At 40.2% G+C, this 22,362-nt stretch overlaps 1 protein-coding gene across 2 annotated transcripts in view; it reads right to left on the reverse strand.

Moving 5' to 3' along the window:
* tws (protein phosphatase 2 regulatory subunit tws) overlaps nt 1–22,362 on the reverse strand; it is a 533,883-nt gene that overhangs the window by 510,998 nt on the left and 523 nt on the right. The window lies entirely within an intron of this gene.

The raw sequence follows: 22,362 nt of genomic DNA on the forward strand, positions 1-22,362 counted from the left end.
TAATCGGAAAATGATCACTGCCCAAGGGGTCATCTAAAACAGACCATTCTATGATTGGAAACAGAATAGGGGAACATATTGATAGATCAATTGCAGAAGTTTGTCCAGCTGGTAATTGTATGTGAGTCGGTGCACCAGTATTAAGAACAGTAAGGTTTTGCTTGTCTAGAAAAGTTTCAATTAGACGGCCATGTGTATCTACTTTTGTTGATCCCCATAAGGGTTGGTGGCTATTGAAATCACCCAACAGACAGACAGGGGGTGGTAATTGCATTAGCAGGTTTTCAAGATCTTGGTAAGAGAAGGTATGACTTGGTGGGAGATAGACTGATGCTAGTGTTAACGCAATCTGGGTTATCAAACGTACGGCAACAACTTCAATATCAGTTTGCAAAACAATTTGTTTGGTCGGGATTTTTGAGCTGATGAAGATGGCCACTCCTCCACGGGCAGCATTTGAAGTATTACGATCTTGTCAATAGATGGCATAGTTCTTTATGTTGGTGGAAATTTGTGGAGTTAGATAGGTTTCCTGTAGACAGAAACCTACTGGAGAGTACCGGTTAATTAAGACTTGAATATCATTAAGGTTGCTACGAAATCCTCTGCAATTCCATTGTAGAATATAAGGCATTACTGGTGTTTAGTAGAAGAAGCTGTATCTGACTGTTTTTTTAATGTGGCTGGCTTGTGACGTTCAGGCTTTGGTTTGTCTTTTTTGGAGAAGAATGGTCGACCGGTGTCCATTTCTTCTTCCACATGTATTTCTAAGGTAGGTTCTTCTTGTCTAGATGAGTCGAATGTATCCATAGATGTTTCTTGGAAATTCTTTTTTAAAAGTGAGCTCCGATTATTCGATGTAGAAGCAATTACTGGGGGAGTAGAAGGAAATGTTGCTGGTACTGTTGTTGTTGTTGTTATGGGAGTTTCTGGCGCAAGGGCTACTTTGGCCATATTGCGCCTACCAAAGGTAGTGAAGCTGTATGTGATGACTGCTCTGGGAGCAGTTAAAATTTATCATACATTTGAATTCGTTTCAGGTACAGAAAGAATTCGGAGAGGTTTGCATTATTACCTATTATGCGGCTGAGTGACAACGGTTCTTGTAAATTTGACAAGGAGCTGAAAATACACTGTCGGACATTATTAAACAAGCTACATTCAATGAGTATATGCTTTACTGTCAGTGGTTTCAAGCAGTGCGTACACTGCGGAGGATCGTTTCCTGTGAGCAAAGAAAGATGAGTGAGGTGAGTATGGCCTATTCGGCTTCTGGCTAGAATTACTTCTTCTTTTCTATTTTTACGCAGGCTGGAATTCCATAATTGTGGTTCAGGTTTCAGCTGAAACAGCTTGTTCTGTGTTTGATTTCTCCACATAAGTGCCCACTGCTCCATACATTTTTTTTGGATATTGCATCTACAATCAGTATACGGGACAAGGTCATTTGTTGAATTTATGCTGGAGGGATGTTTTGCAGCATTATCTGCGCATTCATTTCCTTTAATACCGCTGTGACCTGGAATCCAAGAGAAGACAACAGTTTGCTGATGTTCGTGAAGACGTATCAGCGCATGTCTTAAGATTTTTAGCAAAGGATTGTGAGGTGTCGTGTTTTTGAGAGCTGAGAGAGCACTTTTGGAATCCGTATATATGATGCTTTTATTGATTGACAGGAGTGAAATATGTTCCAAGGCAAGCTTGATGGCATGAAGTTCAGCAGTATAACTGCTGCATTCTGCAGGAAGTGTAATTGAAATAGTTCTGTTAGGGAAGACAGCAGCTGCACCCACTTTATTACCAGACTTAGAGCCATCAGTATAGATCTTAGTAAAGAGGGAATAATTCTGTGTATGGACAAGATGTAGCTGTTGGATGTTGATATCTGATATAGCACCTTTTCCCCACTGCTCAAAGTAATCATCACAAGAAGGCGTGAAGGTAATCCACGGAGGGTCTGGATCTCTTAACTCACTGAGAATATTATGAAGTTGAATATTCCAGCATTCTGTTAGATTTTGGAATCTGATACCAGTAGGCCGAATTGTTCTTGGTTTGTTTGCATAGTGGATTATGTACTGAGGATCATGTAGTAGTGGCCAAATAGGATGTGTGGGGTGACTTTTAATTTTAACAGAGTATGTCATCAATAACATCTTTCTTCTGATATTCAGTGGAGGTTCGTGGGCCTCAACATACAGACTTTGAACTGGCGATGTTCTGTATGCACCTAGAGCAATCCTAAGAGCAGTGTGTTGGATGGGAGCAAGACGAGCTAAGGTACTCTCTCTAGCAGAGCTATAAACAGGTGCTCCATAATCCAGCCGAGATCTAATTATGGATCTGTATAGACGGAGCAAAGTGTAACGGTCTGCACCCCATGATGTACTGGAGATTACCCTGAGTATGTTCATTTTCTTGATGCAAGTAGTTCGTAGGTTTTTGATGTGGTCTTGGAAATTTAGCTTCTTATCGAAAATTAGTCCTAGGAGACGAATATTGTTCATGATTGGAATAGGATGACTGTCCAAGAGTAGCTCAGGATCTGGATGGATTTTGCGCTTGTTGCAGAAGTGAATAGCTGTAGACTTTTGCTTTGATAGCTTGTATCCATTTTGGGTCATCCACAGTTCAATATTATTTATTGATATTTGTAGGTGCCTCTCGATATAATTCATATTCAGCATATAGATCTAGAATGGATTCATCATAGGTATTATTCTCTGCAACATCCATATTTGTGGTATCAGATGATTTCTTTCTGGCATAATCTGAGTTTTCCATTTGACCTGAAATAGCTGGAGCTTGAGTAGTAGGTGGTATTGAGATTGGTGTGTTATTAGTCCTATCGACAGTTTGTTTTGTGGATTGTGGTGCAGATGATAAGAGTGACCGAGCCCAGTCAGAAATTGACACTTTTGGTGGAACAGTTGTATCCGTCTGAGTTGAAACCGTTTGGTATCTTTTAGATGCCTCAGCATATGAACGTTTAGGTATGCTTTGTAGAAGGTGTTTTCTCGCTTCGAAATACGTGACTTTGTTAATTACTTTGTATTTCTGGATTGTTTTCTCCAGCTTCCATTGCTCACAGGATTTTGAGAATGCTGAATGATTGCCTTTGCAGTTTGGGCATCGTGATGATTCAGCATTGCAATCGGTATGAATATGCTCCTTTGATCCGCAGTTTGAACATACTGAATTTCCTCGGCAGACAGTTTGGGAATGCCCAAACTTCTGACACTTGTAGCATCGAATAGGATTGGGGATGTAAGGACGGATGCGGCAGTTTAGGTATCCAGCTTTTACTGATGAAGGTAGGTTCGGTGTAGAAAAGGTAAGAATAATGCTGCGAGTGGGTACAAATTCTCCATCCTTCTTTAACATTATTCGTCTCGCTTGAATTACTTTCTGGTCTTGGAGTTCTTGAACAATCTCTTCCTCTTTGACGTTCAATAGGTCCCATTCGGATATGACTCCTTTAGAGGTATTAAGGGTGGCATGAGGAGAAACCTTAGTGGGGACTCCACCAAATGATGTTAGTTTGAGGAGAGACTCAGAATGTTTGCGGTTGGTGGTTTCAACTAATAAGTCACCAGATTTCAGTCTGCGTACCATTTTTGGTGATCCGGCTACACTTTCTAAACATTTTTGTATGTAGAAGGGAGATAGTGTACCTAATGACTGATTCGTTAAAGAATGCATTATGAGGAAAGATGGGTATTCCATTTCAGGTACATCAGTTTTCATCCTTTTGCGGTTTTGATTGTCACAATTTTGTTGCAAATCCATAGGATTTGCAGCCTTTAGAGGAGAGAAATTTTCGTTTTCCATGATTGCTCCTTTTAGCCCTGGAAGGATAACTTTTCCTTCCAGGTTTCCGGCCCCGCCACGGGGAGGCAGGAGCAGTGCCACGAGGTGACCAAGCGGCTGTTAGTTGTGTTAGTGAGAGATATAAAAAAGAAACAGAAAGGTAACTTCCCTTTCTGGGCCTTTGCCTACTTCCTGTAGTGTCAAAGAGCTACTCTAGTATAAAATGAAAGAAACGGTAATCACAACAAAAAGAAACTATATATAGCAAAAGCTTTTTGAAAAGATCGCTTCAATGAACGCACTTTAATCGCTTGGCCACGGAACGCTTGGCACCCGGGGCCCACTGGTACTGTAAGTGCAGTATTATTTGCCTGGTTTAACTGATTAGGGGTATTGGACTGTTTCTGGGAGAGAACAGTCCGAGCCCAATCAGAGATTGAAGTGTTTGAAGGTACTGTAACATCAGTTTGGGTGCCCACTGATTGATACTTTTGCGCAATACTTGCATATGTACGCTTTGTCATACTGGGAGCAATTATTTTCCTTGCTTCTTGAAAACTTACTTTATTTTCAATTTTATATTTCACAATATTCTTTTCAGTTTTCCATTTGTCGCATGACCTGGAATAAGCAGGATGGTTGCCTTTACAGTTCGGGCAGGCCATTTCTTTTGCTGAGCAATCATTTTGGGTGTGTTCAGAGGACCCAAAATTGGGGCAAATTTGATTTCCTCTGCATGCCGTTTGTGAGTGGCCATACTTTTGGCACTTAAAACATCTCAATGGATTAGGGATGTAGGGCCTAATGCGACAAAGTAGATAGCCTGCTTTTATTGATGTTGGTAGATTTGGCGTATTGAATGTGAGAATAATGTTCCTTGTAGGTGTAAGTGTATTGTCTTTTTTAGTCATAATCCTTTTGACTGCAATGACATTTTGGTCTTGAAGTTCTTGCATTATCTCCTCCTCCGTGACATTCAAAAGATCCCAGCTGGATATAACCCCTTTGGATGTATTTAGAGTTGCATGGGGAGAAACCTTTACTGGAATTCCAGCAAAGTTGGCAAGGTTTAGTAGTTTCTGCGAATGTCCACGGTTTATTGTTTCCACCAGTAGGTCCCCCGATTGCAGTCTCTTGACTGTCTTAGGCGATCCTGCCAGACTTTCCAGGTGTTTTTGGATAACAAACGGAGAGAGTTTACTGAGAGGCTGATCTGCAAGAGAATGCATTATTAGAAATGCAGGACAATTTGTCGCTGAGGAAGTGGTTTTCAACCTCTTGGGTTGCGACGTGTTAAGCTCATTTTCTAGCTCTGGCCGAGAGCTTGTCGGCTCGAGAGGCGGAAAGTCATGTTGATCCATGTTTGCTCCTTTTAGCCCTTGGCAGATTAGCTTTTCTGCCAAGATTTCCGGCCCCGCCACGGGGAGGCAGGAGCAGTGCCCGGTGTGACCAAGCGTAAGTAGTAGGTGTTAGTAAAGGAAATATGAAAAATAAAGAAAGGTAGCTTTTCTTTCTTGCTCTGTACAAGTACTTTTTGTGACAGTAGCTGATATTAAAATATAAATTTATTAAGGGCAGGAACTTAATATAACTTTAAATTGCTTTTGGGTAATCACTTTTTAAGCACAGAGAAAACGCTCGATCACATTCGCTTGGCACCCGGGGCCACTTTTTAAGTGAAGAACCACTTTAACTGAACAAAACAGAAGAAAATCGCACAACAAAATAGAACTATATCACTTTCAAAGATCACTTTATAAGTCACAGAGAAAAATCGCTTGTCACTAACGCTTGGCACTCGGGGCCAGAAAGGTCATCTGCATAAAGGTAAGTTTATACTGTTTTTGGAAGTTTAGCGATGCAATCTATTCTAAGAGTGAAAAGAGTGGCACTCAGTACTGATCCAGTGAGGAACACCTTCTTCTTGGATAAACATTGTAAAAAGGGCATGCTGGTATCAAGCTTGAAATGATCTAGTATGTAGAAAATTCTTCACAAATATAGGAATGTTCCCTCTAGACCAAGATAGTAAAGATCTCTAAGTATGCCATGCCACCAGGTGGTGTCAAAAGCCTTCTCTATATCTATTGAAACCATTACTAGGTGTTTGCGTTTAACAAAGACATTATAAATGCAAATTCAGCCTTAACCATAAGGTCCAAACATGACCTGTTTTGACGAAAGCCAAATTCAGTATGGCCCATTACCTGTTCTGATTGTATGATCCAGACGAGTCTACTGTGGACAATTTTTTCAAGGATTTTGCTAAGACAGCTTGGGAGAGATATCGGTCTGTAGTTATGGGGGTTGGTTGAATCTTTTCCAGGTTTTAGGAAAGCCAAAATAATAGAATGATGCCAAGCAGCTGGATAAATATTTTCTAAAAAAATACGGTTGTAAAAGACCAGGAGGAGCCGCAAAGCTTTTTCATCAAGATGAAGCATAACATAATAGATCCCATCTGGTCCAGCAGCACCATTATGGGCTGTTCTAATAGCATGTAAGAGTTCAGAATATGGCAGAGGTTTATTACATGGCAGAAGACAGGCAGTTTTAAAGTTAATAGAATGCTGATCTGATGTGTTTTTAATTCAATGAAAAGTGTAGTATAAGCTGATGCTGCTGAGATTTCAGCAAATGTATTGCTGAAAGCATGAGTTATATCCAAAGGATTAGATAGATCTTGCCCATTCCAGGATAGGATTGGTGAAGGTGTGGTTGGAAACTTACCAGAAAGCTGTTTAATTTTTTTCCAAATTACTTGGCTGTCAGTGTTTCTGTTAACTGAAAGGGTAGCCGTGGGGATAAGCACCAGACCACCAGTAACGATGACATGGGTTCGAGCCTGGGGAAAATAAAAATAAAATTTATATTTTGACGTTGCAGAGCGGATATCATCTTTTAAGGGCACAAAAGATGATATAGTTGTCCACGTTGCCACTAATGATATTAAGAGTAGGAGACCGGCGGAATTAGTGTGACCTGTACTTACCAAGTACAGGTCACTGTTGAAAAAAAGCCATGAATTAGGGTTGAATTTGAAAGTGTCGGCAATTCTGCTCAGACACGATAGGAGGGAGTATATGATGAGAGCCCTGTCGATCAATTCGGCCCTGGAAAGATTGTGCAAGGCTCAAGGGGTAGAATTTTTTTCAGCCTGGTCTGTACTTGTTAACAGGAGAGACTGCTTCTACAGGAATGGGATACACTTAAATAGAAAGGGTGCAAGAATGTTTGCTGATGCTATCGAGGCAGTCTTAGGTGGGTTGGAAAACTGCTAGATTGGGGAGATACAAGGACTAATAGATTAACAGTAGCCACTGGTAGAGGTGAAAGTGATTCTTGCACTGCTTCTATTGGAATGAGCCACAGCCTGGATAATAAGATGCAGGATATTTCAGAGACTGCTGGTAATCATTGGGGTACAAATAAACACATAGGTTGTGTTAGGGTAGCTAAGAAAAAGAACAGGTGCATGTATACTCGCGTGTACACCAATGCTAGGAGTTTATAAATAAATTTGATGAATTTGAGGTATTGCTCAAAACATCAAAGGCAGATATTGTGGGGATTTCAGAGACGTGGTGTCACACAGATATAAGGAATGCAGAACTGGAATTTGGGGAGTACAATTAGGGGTAAAGGGAAGGGTTATTGCTTTCGTAAAGGCGACTACGATGGACTGAGACAGTGTTTAAATTCTATACAGTGGGACCAACTGATGATGTTACCAACAGCAAATTCAAAATGGGAAGCATTCAAAGAACTTATCTTGGAAGCTAATAGGCTTTACATACCAACTAAGAAATATTGTTCAAGGTTTAGGCCTAAGTGGATGTCAGATGGACTAATGAGACATATGGCAGAGAAGAAAAATGCATGGGATACATACAAATTAACACGTGACACAGAAGCCTATGATAGATACAAGTTGATCTGTAACCAAGCTACAAAGGAGGTTAGGCAGGCGAAGGCAGATTACGAGAAATCTTTGGCAAGGGATGCAAAGAAAAACAGCAAAGAGTTCTTTACTTATGTAAACTCTAGAAGGAAGGGGATGAATCAGATGGGTCAACTGTTGATGATCCTGCTCAGGTAGCTAACAAACTGAATGAATATTTTGCATCGACATTCACACATGAGGAGTTATTCAGTGAGGGGAATGCCAGAGGTGTATTCAACTCTGGAAGTAAGCTAGACAATCTTGTAATAACTGAGAGTTAAGTGGTGGAGAAATTGTTGAAGATAAATACAAGAAAGGCATCTGGGGTGGATGGGATCTATACAGTTATAGTAAAGGAGGCAGCAAAGGAAGTAAGCAAACCCTTAGCCGTAATTATGAGAGCTTCCTTGGACTCAGGGGAAGTAAACATGGACTGGAGATATGCAAATGTGACCCCAATTCACAAAGGAGGATCAAAGGGCGACACAAGTAATTATAGACCTGTTAGTTTAACTTCTGTTCCTGGAAAATTAATGGAGGCACTGGTTAAAGAAGCACTGCAGGATCGACTTCAGTTATAGCTCAGACACAGCATGGTTTTGTTAAGGGGAAGTCTTGCCTGACCAATTTGATTGGATACTATGATGCAGTCACAAAAGAACTGGATGCAGGGAATAACTTTGATATTATATACTTGGATCTTAGAAAGGCTTTTGATACTGTTGCACATAGAAGACTGCTGCACAAATTGGAGCAGTGTGGCATTGGAGGCAAATTGCTGCTATGGATAAAGGGGTGGTTGAGGGAAAGAAGACAGAGAGTGGTAATCAATGGACACTGCTCATCGTGGACTAATGTTATTAGTGGAGTCCCTCAGGGTTCAGTATTGGGTCCATTATTGTTTTCTGTATTTATAAATGATATTGATGATGGTATATCAGGCTTAATGTCCAAGTTTGCAGACGACACGAAGGTTGGCAGGGTTGTCAAGGACACTACTGAAACTATGCTACTGCAACAGGATCTGGAAAGGTTGAGCAGATGGGCTGAGAGGTGGCAAATGAAGTCTAACGTTGACAAATGTAAAGTACTACATATGGGAAACAGCAACCCCAGAGCAACGTATCAACTCTGTGGTACTACACTGACAGTGGTAGAGAATGAAAGGGACCTGGGGGTGGTTGTGCAGGCAGATATGAAGTTTTCTGAGCAGTGCAGACGGGCTGCAAGAGTAGCTCATGGTGTATTGTCGATGATATATAGGAATTTTTCTAGCAGGGATAAGGAGGTGATTATTCCCTTGTATAATAGGCAATGGTCAGGCCACACCTAGAGTACTGTATACAGGTCTGGAGGCCTCATTTCAAGAAGGATGTAGAGATGCTGGAACGAGTACAGAGAAGGGCAACAAGATTAGTGAATGGAACAAAGGGGTGCTCTTACGAAGAAAGGCTTAAGTTTTGCAAATTACAGTGTCTGGGGACTAGGCACCAGCGAGGTGATCTGATAGAGGTGTATAAAGCCTTGAATGGTTTGAGCATGCTCAATGCTGATGGGATTCTTCCTCTTGCTCAGAATAATCACCTGAGAGGGCATAAATTCAAATTGAGGAAAGACAGATGTAGGATAGACATGAGGAAATTTGCCTTTAGCCAGCGGGTGGTTGGTTGGTGGAATAGACTTCCATCCCTTGTCATGAAAGTTGATAGCCTAAATAAGTTTAAGGCTCAGCTGGACAGGTATTTCGAACGAACAGAGGGGTGAAGTGGAAGTGGTTATTTTTTTATTTATTTATTATTATTATTATTTTTTATTTATTTTTTTTTTTTTGGCTGATGCTGCATAAGCTTGCTTTCTTGCATCAAATGCCTCTGCTAATGCTAATGCTGGATGCAAAACGGGTCCGGGATTCCCTCTTGGCTTGTCTTTGTATGAAACAGGATTTTGTCTTTAACTTCTTATAATTTATCAGACTGGTTGTGGTTGGATATTGCTAAAACAAATTCCAGGCTTTATTTTTTGTTTTTGTGCATTCCTCATTCCACCAATAATTATAATGCTTATCCCCCATGGGATTTGATAGTGGTATTGTCTTTAGCCACATTTAGGAGATGCGACGTGACATATTCTGTCACATCATCAATAGGCTGGAGACGGGTTTTTCCCTCATCAAAAGATATTGATGACTGGAATTTTGCCAGTTTGCTCGGGCAAATTTCCATTTTCTGCAGGGTTGAGCTAGAGGAGTCAGTGCTATCAAGAAGTTGCATACTATTGGGAAGTGGTCACTGCCCATGGGTTTATTTATTACATACCACTATGTTGTTGTTGTTGTTGTTGTGATGGGGGTTTAATGGCGCACGAGCTGCTGGGGCTATAGTGCGCCTATTCTTAGGAAAATAATAAAAATCAAATTTCAGATAGAATCAATTTATGGTTTATTAGAGTGATGTTTTAGAACTTATGATAGAATCCAATTTTTTTCAAAAAAGAGAAGAATTCGTTGATGTTTGCATCGTCACCTATAATATTTTTTAATGTCTTCGGTTCTAGAAGATTTTTTAGGGAAAGGAGGATGGATATTCTGTCCTGATCATAGTGAGGGCAGTCAACGAGAACGTGTTTGACTGATAAGTGCGAGGAACAGTGTGGACAATGAGGAGGATCCTCTCCTGTAAGTAGGTGAAGGTGAGTCAGATATGTATGTCCTATCCGTGCTCGTGCAAGCTCTACTTCTTCTCTTCGTACTGTTTTGGTGCTAGAGCGCAAAGCTGTGGATCCTGTTTCAACTGATAAAGTTTATTATTGCTTTGGGTGTGCCATAACTCTTTCCACATTGCAAGACATGTTGTTTGTATGATATGATTATAGTCATAGATTGGAATAGGAGCAAGGGTTAAATCATAAGTTGATGGATTTTTGGCTGCTTTGTCAGCGAGTTCATTCCCTTTTATCCCCGAATGGGCTGGGATCCAGCAAAAGGTCACTGATTGATGATGTTCCTCAATTTTGAATAAGAGGCTTCTGATTTGGTTTAATATAGGATGAACCTTAAAAGAAAAGTTTTGTATTGCTGTAATTGAGCTTAGAGAGTCAGTGTATACAATATATTTTAGAGATGGGTAGAGATTTAAGTTTTCTAAAGCTAACTTTATTGCATGAAGTTCTGCAGAGAAGCTGCTATACTCAGGTGGAAGGGAAGCAGAAATGATTGTAGTGGGAAACACTGCTGCTGCTCCAACGGCTGAATGTGATTTGGAGCCATCAGTATATATTTGCAATAAATTAGCATATTTCTGAATATGGCTTGCATGGAGTTGTTTCACGTTGAGTGACGGTAGAAGATTCTTTCCCCATTTTTGAAGGTAAGTATCACAAGTTAATTGTGGAGGAGGTGTCCAAGGTAAGTGAGAGCATTTCACTACTTCTAGCCTGTTGACATTAGGAATATTCCAAATCTGTGTTATTTCTATTAGACGTAAGCCTGCCGGTCTTATTTTACTGGGTTTATTTCTATAGAGATTTTGCAGTGGTGGATTAAAGAGATATGGCCCAATAGGATGCTGACAGCAACTTTGTATTCGAGCTGCATACTTAAGAAGTAGTGTTTTCCTGCGAAGACAAAGAGGTGGCTCATGTGCTTCAATATATAAACTTTGGGTAGGGGATGTCCTGAATGCGCCAAGGGCAATCTGCAGTGCACTATGCTGTATAGGGTCCAACCAGCGTAGTGTACTCTTTCGGGCAGAATCGTAGATTGGAGCACCATAATCCAAACGGGATCTGATCAATGCTCTATATAGCAGAAGCAAAGATGTACGGTCTGCTCCCCAAGACATTGCAGATAAAGCTCTGAGTATGTTCAGTTTTTTGAGGCAGGAAGTACGCCGCGATTTAATGTGCTCAAAGAAATTTAATTTTCTGTCAAGGATTAATCCCAAGAATCTAATATTGTTGGTCACTGGAATGGTAAAATTTGACATCTGAAGTTCAGGATCTGTATGCATTTTTCGTTGATTACAAAAGTGGACTGCAACAGTTTTCTGCTGAGATAGACGATAGCCATTGAGTCCTACCCACCTTTGCACCTTATTCAAGGATAACTGTAGTTGCCGTTCAATGGATCTCATATTCTGAGAATGGCAAGAAATGGAGAGATCATCCGCATAAAGATAGGTCTCAACTGTATTTGGAAGTTCTTTTGTTATAGAATCAATTTTAAGGGCGAAGAGGGTTGCACTCAATACAGAACCTTGTGGCACTCCTTCTTCCTGAAAAAATGTCATAGAAAGTGAGTTGTGGTATCGAACTTGGAACGAACGATTCTGGAGAAAGTTTCTGATTAATATAGGAAGGTGCCTCGTAGACCAAGGGCATGGAGGTCACTGAGAATGCCATGACGCCAGGTAGTGTAAAATGCCTTCTCTATGTCTATGGAAACCAAAACGAGATGTTCATTTTTTACGAAGGCATTGCGAATTGCAGACTCATCAGATCTAAGGAGGACCTGTTCTTACGAAAGCCATGCTGATTATTACTCGTTAGGTGTTGTGTTTCGATGGTCCAAACAAGTCGATTATGAATAATTTTTTCAAGTAATTTACCGAGGCAACTGGAGAGGGAAATTGGTCGGTAATTGTATGGCTTTGTAGGGTCTTTTCCAGGTTTCAAAAAGGCAAGAACTGTGGCATGATGCCAAGAGATGGGATAAATGTTTTCCATAAATATTCTGTTATAGTAGACCAGTAGTATTTGTAAATTTTTGTCACCAAGATTTTGTAACATGATATAAGATATTCCATCTGGCCCAGCAGCACCGTTGTGTGTCGTTTTCATGGCATGTAGAAGTTCGTGATGTTGAAGAGGCTGGTTATACGGAAGGAAAACTGAGGTTCGAAAGTTTATGGCTCGTTCTTCGGTCTTGGTCTTTATTTTCTGAAAATCCGCTGAATAATTTGAGGCCGCTGAAACTTTAGCAAATGTTTTGCCCAAAGCATTTGCTATGTCCTCTGGAGCAGAGAGTTCCTGCCCATTCCATGAAAGAATTGGTGAAGGGGTTGTAGGGAATTTTCCAGAAATCTGTCTGATTTTCTTCCATATTAACCTGGAGTTAGTGTTTCTGTTTATGGTAGATGCAAAATGAATCCAAGAATTCTTCTTGGCTTGCCTTTGAATGAGACGTGCTTTCGCTCTTAGCTTCTTGTAATTGATAAGATTAGTCGTGGTTGGTGATCTACGAAATAAATTCCATGCTTTATTTTTTAACTTCTTTGCTTTTGTGCAGTCTTCATTCCACCAATAGTTATGGTGCCGTCGGGACCGAGGATTCGACAATGGAATTGAACACTTAGCTGCAGATAGCAGGTGTGAAGTGATATAATCTGTGGCTTCATCTATCGACTGTGTACGTATATATTGCTCATCCAGGGTGACAAAAGACTGAAATTTGACCCGGTTGGCTTGAGAGAACTTCCATTTCCTGCAGGGATTGACTAATGGTGGTTGTGCAGTGAGCAGATCACAAATAATCGGAAAATGATCACTGCCCAAGGGGTCATCCAAAACAGACCATTCTATGATTGGAAACAGAATCGGGGAACATACTGATAGATCAATTGCAGAAGTTTGTCCAGTTGGTAATTGTATGTGAGTGAGTGCACCAGTATTAAGAACAGTAAGGTTTTGTTTGTCTAGAAAAGTTTCAATTAGTTGGCCATGTGTATCTACTTTTGTTGATCCCCATAAGGGATGGTGGCTATTGAAATCACCCAACAGACAGACCGGGGGTGGCAATTGCATTAGCACGTTTTCAAGATCTTGGTAAGAGAAAGTATGACTTGGTGGGAGATAGACTGATGCTAGTGTTAACGCAATCTGGGTTATCAAACGTACGGCAACAACTTCAATATCAGTGTGCAAAACAATTTGTTTGGTCGGGATCTTTGAGCTGATGAAGATGGCTTGTTTGTTTGTTTGTTTGTTTGTATTGATGTTTAATGGCGCATGGACTACGCGGGTCATAATGCGCCAGTTCATACAGTGTGATGTGTTTCAGGGGTGTTTACATGAAGATGGCCACACCTCCACGGGCAGCATTTGAAGCATTACGATCTTGTCGATAGATGGCATAGTTCTTTATGTTGATGGAAATTTGTGGAGCTAGGTAGGTTTCCTGTAGACAGAAACCAACTGGAGAATAGCGGTGAATTAGGACTTGAATATCATTAAGGTTGCTACGAAATCCTCTGCAATTCCATTGTAGAATATTAGGCATTATTACATACCACTATGATTGGAACCAGTACTGGAAAACAAATTGAGAGATCTATTGCTGAGGTGTGCCCAGTTGGGAGCTGTACATGCGTGGGTGCACCAGTATTAAGTATGGTGAGATTTAATGCCTCTAAAAAGCATTCAATTAGTCGACCCCACCTATCTAATTTTGTAGCATTCCATAAGGGATGGTGCCCATTAAAGTCCCCTAATATACAGATTGGTGGAAGTAACTGTATGAAGAGGTCTTCAAGATCTTTTAAAGAGTAAAAATGGTTCGGTTGTAGGTAGATTGAGACAAGTGGTATTGCAATATGGAGAGTTATACGAACAGAAACAGCTTCTATTTCCATTTGACACGGTATATGTTTAGTTGGGATCTTTGAATTTACTAGGATTACCACACCACCATGGGCAGCATTAGCTGTATTTCGATCGCTTCGATAAAGGCAATAGTTCTTTATCGAAGGAGAAATTTGCAGGGTTAGGGAAGTTTCCTGAATACAAAGAGCCACTGGAGAAAATCGATTAATTAGATCTTGGATATCATCTGTATTACATGAAACCTCTGCAGTACCATTTTAAAATACAAGGCATTATTTATTTTTAGTTGATGGAGCTGATTCTGACTGCTTTTTGAAGGTGACTGGTTTATGGTGTTCCAATTCCTGTTTGTCTTCTTTTAGGAAAACTGGCCGACCAGATATCTATTGCTGAGGTGTGTCCAGTTGGGACACACTTCAGCAATTTTCAACATGTGACACAGAAGCCTATGATAGATATAAGCTGGTGTGTAACCAAGTTGCAAAGGAGGTTAGGCAGGCGAAGGCAGATTACGAGAAATCTTTGGCAAAGGATGCAAAGAAAAACAGCAAAGAGTTCTTTACTTATGTAAACTCTAGAAGGAAGGGGATGAATCAGATTGGTCCACTTGATATCGATGGTTCAACTGTTGATGATCCTGCTCAGGTAGCTAACAAACTAAATGAATATTTTGCATCGACATTCACAAATGAGGAGTTATTCAGGGAGGGGAATGCCAGAGGTGTATTCAACTCTGGCAGTAAGCTAGATAATATTGTAATAACTGAGAGTAAAGTGGAGGAGAAATTGTTGAAGATAAACAAAAGAAACGCACCTGGGGTAGATGGAATCTATCCAGTTATATTAAAGGAGGCAGCAAAGGAAGTAAGCAAACCCTTAGCCATAATTATGAGAGCTTCCCTGGACTCAGGGGAGGTACTCATGGACTGGAGATGTGCAAATGTGACCCCAATCCACAAAGGAAGATCAAAGACAGGTAATTACAGACCTGTTAGTTTAACTTCTGTTCAAGGGAAATTAATGGAGGCACTGGTGAAAGAAGCATTGCAGGGTCATCTAGCCAAGACTTCAGTTGTTTGTTTGTTGTTTGTTATTTGGTTTTTAGGAGCATTAACAACTAAGGCCATATTGCTCCGGGAATATGCGGTGGTCATTCCCTGACCTTTCCGCATCCTCCGTATTTGATGGTGACGGGCTCAAACCCCGGTCTAATCAAGAAGCGTGTGCTATGCGCTGCTGCTCTTTCCCACCTGGCTACAGAGGCGCCTCCAAGACTTCAGTTATAGCTCGGACACAGCATGGGTTTCTTAAGGGGAAATCTTGTCTGACTAATCTGATTGCATACTATGATGTAGTCACAAAGGAACTGGATGCAAAGGATAACTTTGATATCATATATTTGGATCTTAGAAAAGCCTTTGATACTATTGCACATGGAAGACAGCTGCACAAATTGGAGCAGTGTGGCATTGGAGGCAAATTGCTGCTAAGGATAAAGGAATGGTTGAGTGGGAGAAGACAGAGAGTGGTAATCAATGGACACTGCTCTTCATGGATTAATGTTATTAGTGGAGTCCATCCGGGATCAGTGTTGGGTCCATTGTTGTTTTCTGTATTTATTAATGATATTGATGATGGTATATCAGGCTTAATGTCCAAGTTTGCAGACGATACGAAGGTTGGCGGGGTTGTTAATTACACTAATAAAAGTAAGCTGCTGAAACAGGATCTAGAAAAGTTGAGCAGGTGAGCTGAGAGGTGGCAAATGAAGTTTAACATTTACAAATGTAAAGTACTACATATTGGAAGCAGTAATCCCAGAGTAACGTAACAACTCTGTGGTACCACACTGACAGTGGCAGAGAATGAAAAGATCCTGGGGGTAATTGTGCAGGCAGATATGAAGTTTTTTGAGCAGTGCAGGCAGATATGAAGTTTTCTGAGCAGTGCAGGCAGATATGAAGTTTTCTGAGCACTGCAGGCAGATATGAAGTTTTCTGAGCAGTGCAGGCAGATATGAAGTTTTCTAAGCACTGCAGGCAGATATGAAGTTTTCTGAGCAGTACAGGCAGTCTGCAAGAGTAGCTCATGGTGTCTTGTCAATGATATACAGGAATTTTTCTAGCAGGGGTAGGCAGGGATCCCCTTGTATAAGGCAATGGTCGGACCACACCTTGAGTACTGTATACAGGACTGGAGACCTCATTTTAAGAAGGATGTCGAACTGTTGGAACAAGTACAGAGAAGGGCAACAAGATTAGTGAATGGAACAAAGGGTTGCTCTTACGAAGAAAGGCTTAAGTTTTGCAAATTACAGTGTCTGGAGACTAGGCACCTGCGAGGTGATCTGATTGAGGTGTATAAAGCCTTGAATGGTTTGAGCATGCTCAATGCTGATGGGATTCTTCCTCTTGCTCAGAATAATCACCTGAGAGGGCATAAATTCAAATTGAGGAAAGACGGTTGTAGGATAGATGTGCAGAAGTTTGCCTTTAGCCAGCGGGTGGTTGATTGCTGGAACAAACTTCCATCTGTCATTGTAGAAGTTGATAGTTTAAATAGATGGAGCACATGGATAGGTGAAATAAGTGTTTTTTTTGGCTGATACTATATAAGCTTGCTTTCTTGCATCATGTGCCTTTGCTAATGCTAATACCAGTGTTCATTTCTTCTTCTTCGGCATGGATTTCTAAAATAGGATCTGTTAAATTTCTAAAATAGGATCTGTATAGACGTGCCATCTGTGTCCATGGTTGTGTCCTGAATATTTTTCATAGCATTTGTTTTTGTAATACAAGATGTGGTAGCAATCACTGGAGAAGGAGATGCCGCTGATATTGACAGAGGAGTATTATTTGCTTGGGCTGTGTTCTTGGATTGTTGCTTGCATACAGTTGGTCATTTCTAGCCAAGTCAGAAATCGATTTATTAGTAGAGACTGTGACATCAGTTTGAACGGAGACTGCTCAATATTTTTTTACAGTATTTTCATAGGTAATATTTCGGTTTATAGTTGGTGCAACTAGTTTTCTCGCTTCATGGTAACTGACTTTGTTTTCAACCTTGTATATTACTATTTTTTTCTCTGTGTTCCACTTTTCACATATCTTGGAATATGCAGGATGGTCACCTTTGCAATTTGGACAGGCCATTTTTGTAGCTGTGCAATCATTTTGTATGTGGTCTGAGGACTCACAGTTGGGGCAGTCAGGAATTCCTCTACATACAGTTTGAGAATGGCCATACTTTTGGCATTTATAGCATCTTTTAATCATTGTTCTTTTTGCTTCTATTACATTCTCTCCCTGCAGTTCTTGGGTTATATCCTCCTCTGTGACATTTAATAAATCCCAACTAGATATGACACCCTTAGATGAATTTAGGGTTGCATGAGGAGATATTTTTACAGGAATTCCAGCAAAGCTTGTTCATTGTAAAAGCTTTTCAGAATGTCTTTGATTCGTGGTTTCTATTAAAAGGTCTCCTGATTGCAGTCTCTTCACCATCTTGGGAGATCCTGCAATACCCTCCAGATGTTTTTGTATGACAAAAGGAGAATTTACTCATAGGCTGACTACTTAAAGAATGGGAAATTAGGAAAGATGGGCAGGGGGTGCTCCATCCGATCAGTGTTCTGTCTCTTTCAGTTTTCGTTTTCCGTGTCTAAATGGTCTGTATTTTCCATGTTTGCTCCTTTTAGCCCTTAGCAAGAGGACTTATCTGCAAAGGTTTCCGGCCCCACTATGGGGAGGCAGGGGCAGTGCCGCTAGGAGGCCAAGCGGTTTAAGTGTTAGTTGGTTAGTGAACTATAAATATATGGATAAATAACGAAAGGTGGGTTTCCTTTCTGTGTTCTAACTTGTGTATTTTCAAATATAGAACGGATTGAAAAATAAGATTCCTAAGAGAAAAGTAGGAACTGAGAAATAACTTTAGTTGCTTTTGAAAACAGCTCTATGGATCGCAGAAAAATCGCTTGACCTCGAATTCGCTTGGCACGCGGAATCAAACCCAAGAGTCTTTTTTTGCTTTCTTTCTAATATGGCGGTACTTAGCTCTTAAGTTTTTTAAAGTTTATAAGGTTAGCAGTGGTAGAATATTTGCGGAATAAATTCCACACACGGTTTTTTTCATTTTTGCATTATTACAGTCCTCATTCCACCAATAGTTTCTGCTTCTACGGATACTTGACTGTGATTGTGGGATTTTTTTTTTTTTTTTTTTGGTAGTTGTTGGCGCATCGGCTTCTGTGGCCATAGTGCACCTCCCAAGTTTTTTGCAGTACATTGATCCAAGCCCGAGGCGGGATTCGAACCCGCGACCGTAGGGTTGCCAGGCAGGCACTTTACCCACCTGGCTAGCCCGGTCGGCGATTGTGGGATGGCAATTGATGCAGATGCTAGGATCTATTTTTGTAATATGGTTGGCAGCTTTGTCAATTCGATGATATTCAATGGCCTGATTGTCGAAGGATACATGAGAAGTGTACTTTGCCCAATCTGCCTTGGAAATTTTCCATTTTGTGCTGGTTTCTGAAGTTATGCACCGTGAAGTTTGTATTTTACAGATTATTGGGTAGTGGTCACTGTTGAGCGCATCATCCAGAGCTATCCACTCAATACTAAAGAAGAGGATCAGAGAGCAGACAAATAAGTTTATTGCAGAGACTGTTCCTGTTGGGAGGTGGAGATAAGTTGGTGAGCCCATATTTAATATGGTTAGATTTTGTCTGGCGACAAGCATTTCAATGAGTTGTCCTTGTGCGTCTGCATTGGGAGATCTCACAACTGTGTCCATTGAAGTTGCCCAATAAACAGATAGGGGTTGGCAACTACAGAATGAGATCTTCAAGTTCTTGAAAGGTACAAGGATAATTGCCAACCAATTATCCAATTATCCAACAAAGCTGCCAACCATATTACAAAAATAGATCCTAGCATCTGCATCAATTGGGCGGCAGGTAGATAGAAACCAGTGCTAGAGTAATGCCGATCGCTATTCGCGTGGCAACAGCTTCAATAGCAGTTTGTAACAAAGTGCATTTACAAGGGACTCTTGAGTCTACAAGTATGGCTACCCCTCCATGAGCATTAGCAGTAGCAGGTCTGTCTTGGCGAAAGGGAGTATAATTTTTTATCGAGGGAGACAACTGAAGTGTTAAATATGTCTCTTATAGACAAATTCCAATTGGATTATGGTTCATAATTATCTCGGGGATGTCATCAATATTTCTGCGAAAGCCTCTGCAGTTACATTGGACGATTTTTTTCCTTGTTTGGATTTAAACAGAGAAGCTGTGTCTGTCTGCTTTTTTGGAAGTCTGTTTCAGGTGGTAAGCTTTCATTTTGTCTCTCTTTGAAAAAACAGGTCTGGTATCTATTTCGTCTTCTGGATGGATTTCCAGAATGGTTTCATTTTCTTCCTGATTGCAAGTCTCATTTGTGTCCACAGGGAAGAAGATTCAGCATGCTGTTTGTTAACAGGGTCGGTTTTCTCTTTGAGTAGGTCTTACCGAAGTTGCATGAGCAACAGGTGGTATCATGACTGGCATGTTACTTGATCTGTTTGAAGTCTGTTGCTTCTGAAGAGAGTATAGATCTTGCCCATTCAGAAATAGAAATGCTTGGCAGAATTGATGTATCAGTCTGAACTGATATAGTGTGAAATCTTCCAGCAGCATCAGCACATGTATATTTTGGCATCTGTTGCTGTATTTGTTGTCTTGCTTCTGAAAATGAGACTTTTTTTTTTTTGTATCTTGTACTTCTGGATTTTCTTTTCATATTTCCACTGGTCACATGTTTTAGGGTAAGGCTGGATGGTTGGCTCTTTACAATTAGGGCAGAGTGAGGACTGATTTATAATCAGCTTGGGCATGCTCCTTCAAGCCACAGTTAGGGCATGCAGCATCACCTCGACAGACCGTTTGGGAGTGTCCGAATTTCTGACATTTACAACATCTTATTCGATTTGGAATATACAGGCAAATGCGGCAGTTCAAGTACCCGGCTTTCAACGATGGAGGTAGGTTTGGTGAGCTAAATGTCCGTATGATGCTTCAAGTTGGGATAAATTCGCCATCTTTCTTCAGCATAATTCTTTTCGCTTGTGTGACCTTCTGATCTTGTAATTCATTTACAATTTCCTCCTCTGAGACATTCATTAGGTCCCATTCTGAGATGACACGTTTGGAGGTATTGAGTGTAGCATGTTGTGACACCTTGACTGGAATTCCACCGAATCTGGTGAGTTTGAGAAGGAACTCAGAGTGTTCGGAGCTGGTGGTCTCAACCAGTAGGTCGCCAGATTTAAGATGTCTCACCATTTTTGGGGAACCTGCTACGCTTTCCGGACATTTCTGTATGAGAAATGGCGATAGATTGCCTATGGCCTGATTAGTTAATAATGCAAGATCAGGAAACTTAGGTGTTCTACTCTGGAAGCATCGGTCTTCAGTCTCTTTCTGTCGGTTGCATCATCATCAGATGGGTGCAAATCCACTGAATTTGCTGTCTGAATCAGGGGAAATTTATCGAAATTCATGTTTTGCTACTTTTGGCCCCAGGATTTGCTTTATCACCCAGGTTTCAGACCACACCATGGGAAGGCAGGAGCAGTGCCACGAGGTGACCAAGTGGCTGAGTTAGTAACTCAAGAGTTAATACATTGAGCTAAGTTGTTTGGTTGGAAGAACCCTTCAAGAGAAATACCAATCAATCAAATGCAGTGGCCAAAGCAATGACATCTCAATGTATGGCAGTTTATATTCTAGTACCTGAAATAAATTTAAATAATCCTTTCTCTAGATATAATCATTTATAATTTATGCACTATAGTGAACTACTCAATGCAAAATATTTTTCCACATGTAAAAATTGTTCAAAAAACTTGCAGGAAATGTCCATACACTTTCTATATGTCTGCGCTATTTAATTCATTACAAATGACGGAAGATATTTACATTAAAACCCTTAGTGAAGTGATAACTCTTTCTGTGGTCCAGCTAACTCCACATTCCTTTGACTCCAGAGTGATTTAATCACCAAGTGATTCAGAGATGTACTGACACCAGCACAATGTTTGTGTTGATGGTGTTTTCAAACCACAACCTGTCCTTAATGAAAACCATTCCAAAATGCTTTTCTCAGTGTAATACCACATTCTTTGGTGCCGTTACTGTAGAGTCACATAATTATATGGATTTCAGTCTATCACTATCCTTTTCTGCAGAGTGTAAGTGATTTTGTTGGTGCATGCTCTTAGAAGTCACTGTAATAACTGGGAATAAAATTCTGTTCCATTAAAAGGATGAATGTGTACAACTTTCTCAAACAATATTTAATAGCCATTCCAAAGAAACCACTGACTTATGTGATTCACCTTTTTGAAAACAGGTGAATCACATGAATCACTATAACCTCTAGAATTATAACAAATCACATGTGCATTTGTGTATATACACATAAAAATATAAAACATATAGAAAAGGAAAACACACTCACACAAATATATACAGATATACATATAGAAATTACTATTTCAGCCCTTGTAGTATTATAAAAAATTTTTAGAATTTTTACAATTTATGGATTCAGGAACATGAAAAGTTACAGTTTCAGTATAGTGAGACACCGGTGCACCTGCCTCAGTGAAAAGAACCATGGGGTGAGATAGGCAAAGGCCTAGGAAGGGTTCTTACAATTTTTTTAGGAAAACAAAAGTACTAACAAGTGGAATGGTTTTGAAAATGACACAAAACACACTGGGGGGGGGGGAGATAATAATATAAAATACGCTTTTAGGACATAACTTCTATAAATTAATTAATAAATAAATGGCTTTTTGTATAAAGGTGTGTCAGGTAAAAATTAATGTAATAGTGTGAGGTTAAATGAATTATAACAGCATAGAAAATATATAGAAAGAAAGAAAGAAAGGAAATATAAATAAAAGATCATAAACCGAGATACATATCTTATCAAGAAGATACAACATAATCATGGCTTATGGAA

The sequence above is a fragment of the Mastigoproctus giganteus genome, chromosome 5 (assembly GCF_048544385.1).
Source record: "Mastigoproctus giganteus isolate SK-2022 chromosome 5, ASM4854438v1, whole genome shotgun sequence".
NCBI classification, from domain to species: Eukaryota; Metazoa; Arthropoda; class Arachnida; order Uropygi; family Thelyphonidae; genus Mastigoproctus; species Mastigoproctus giganteus.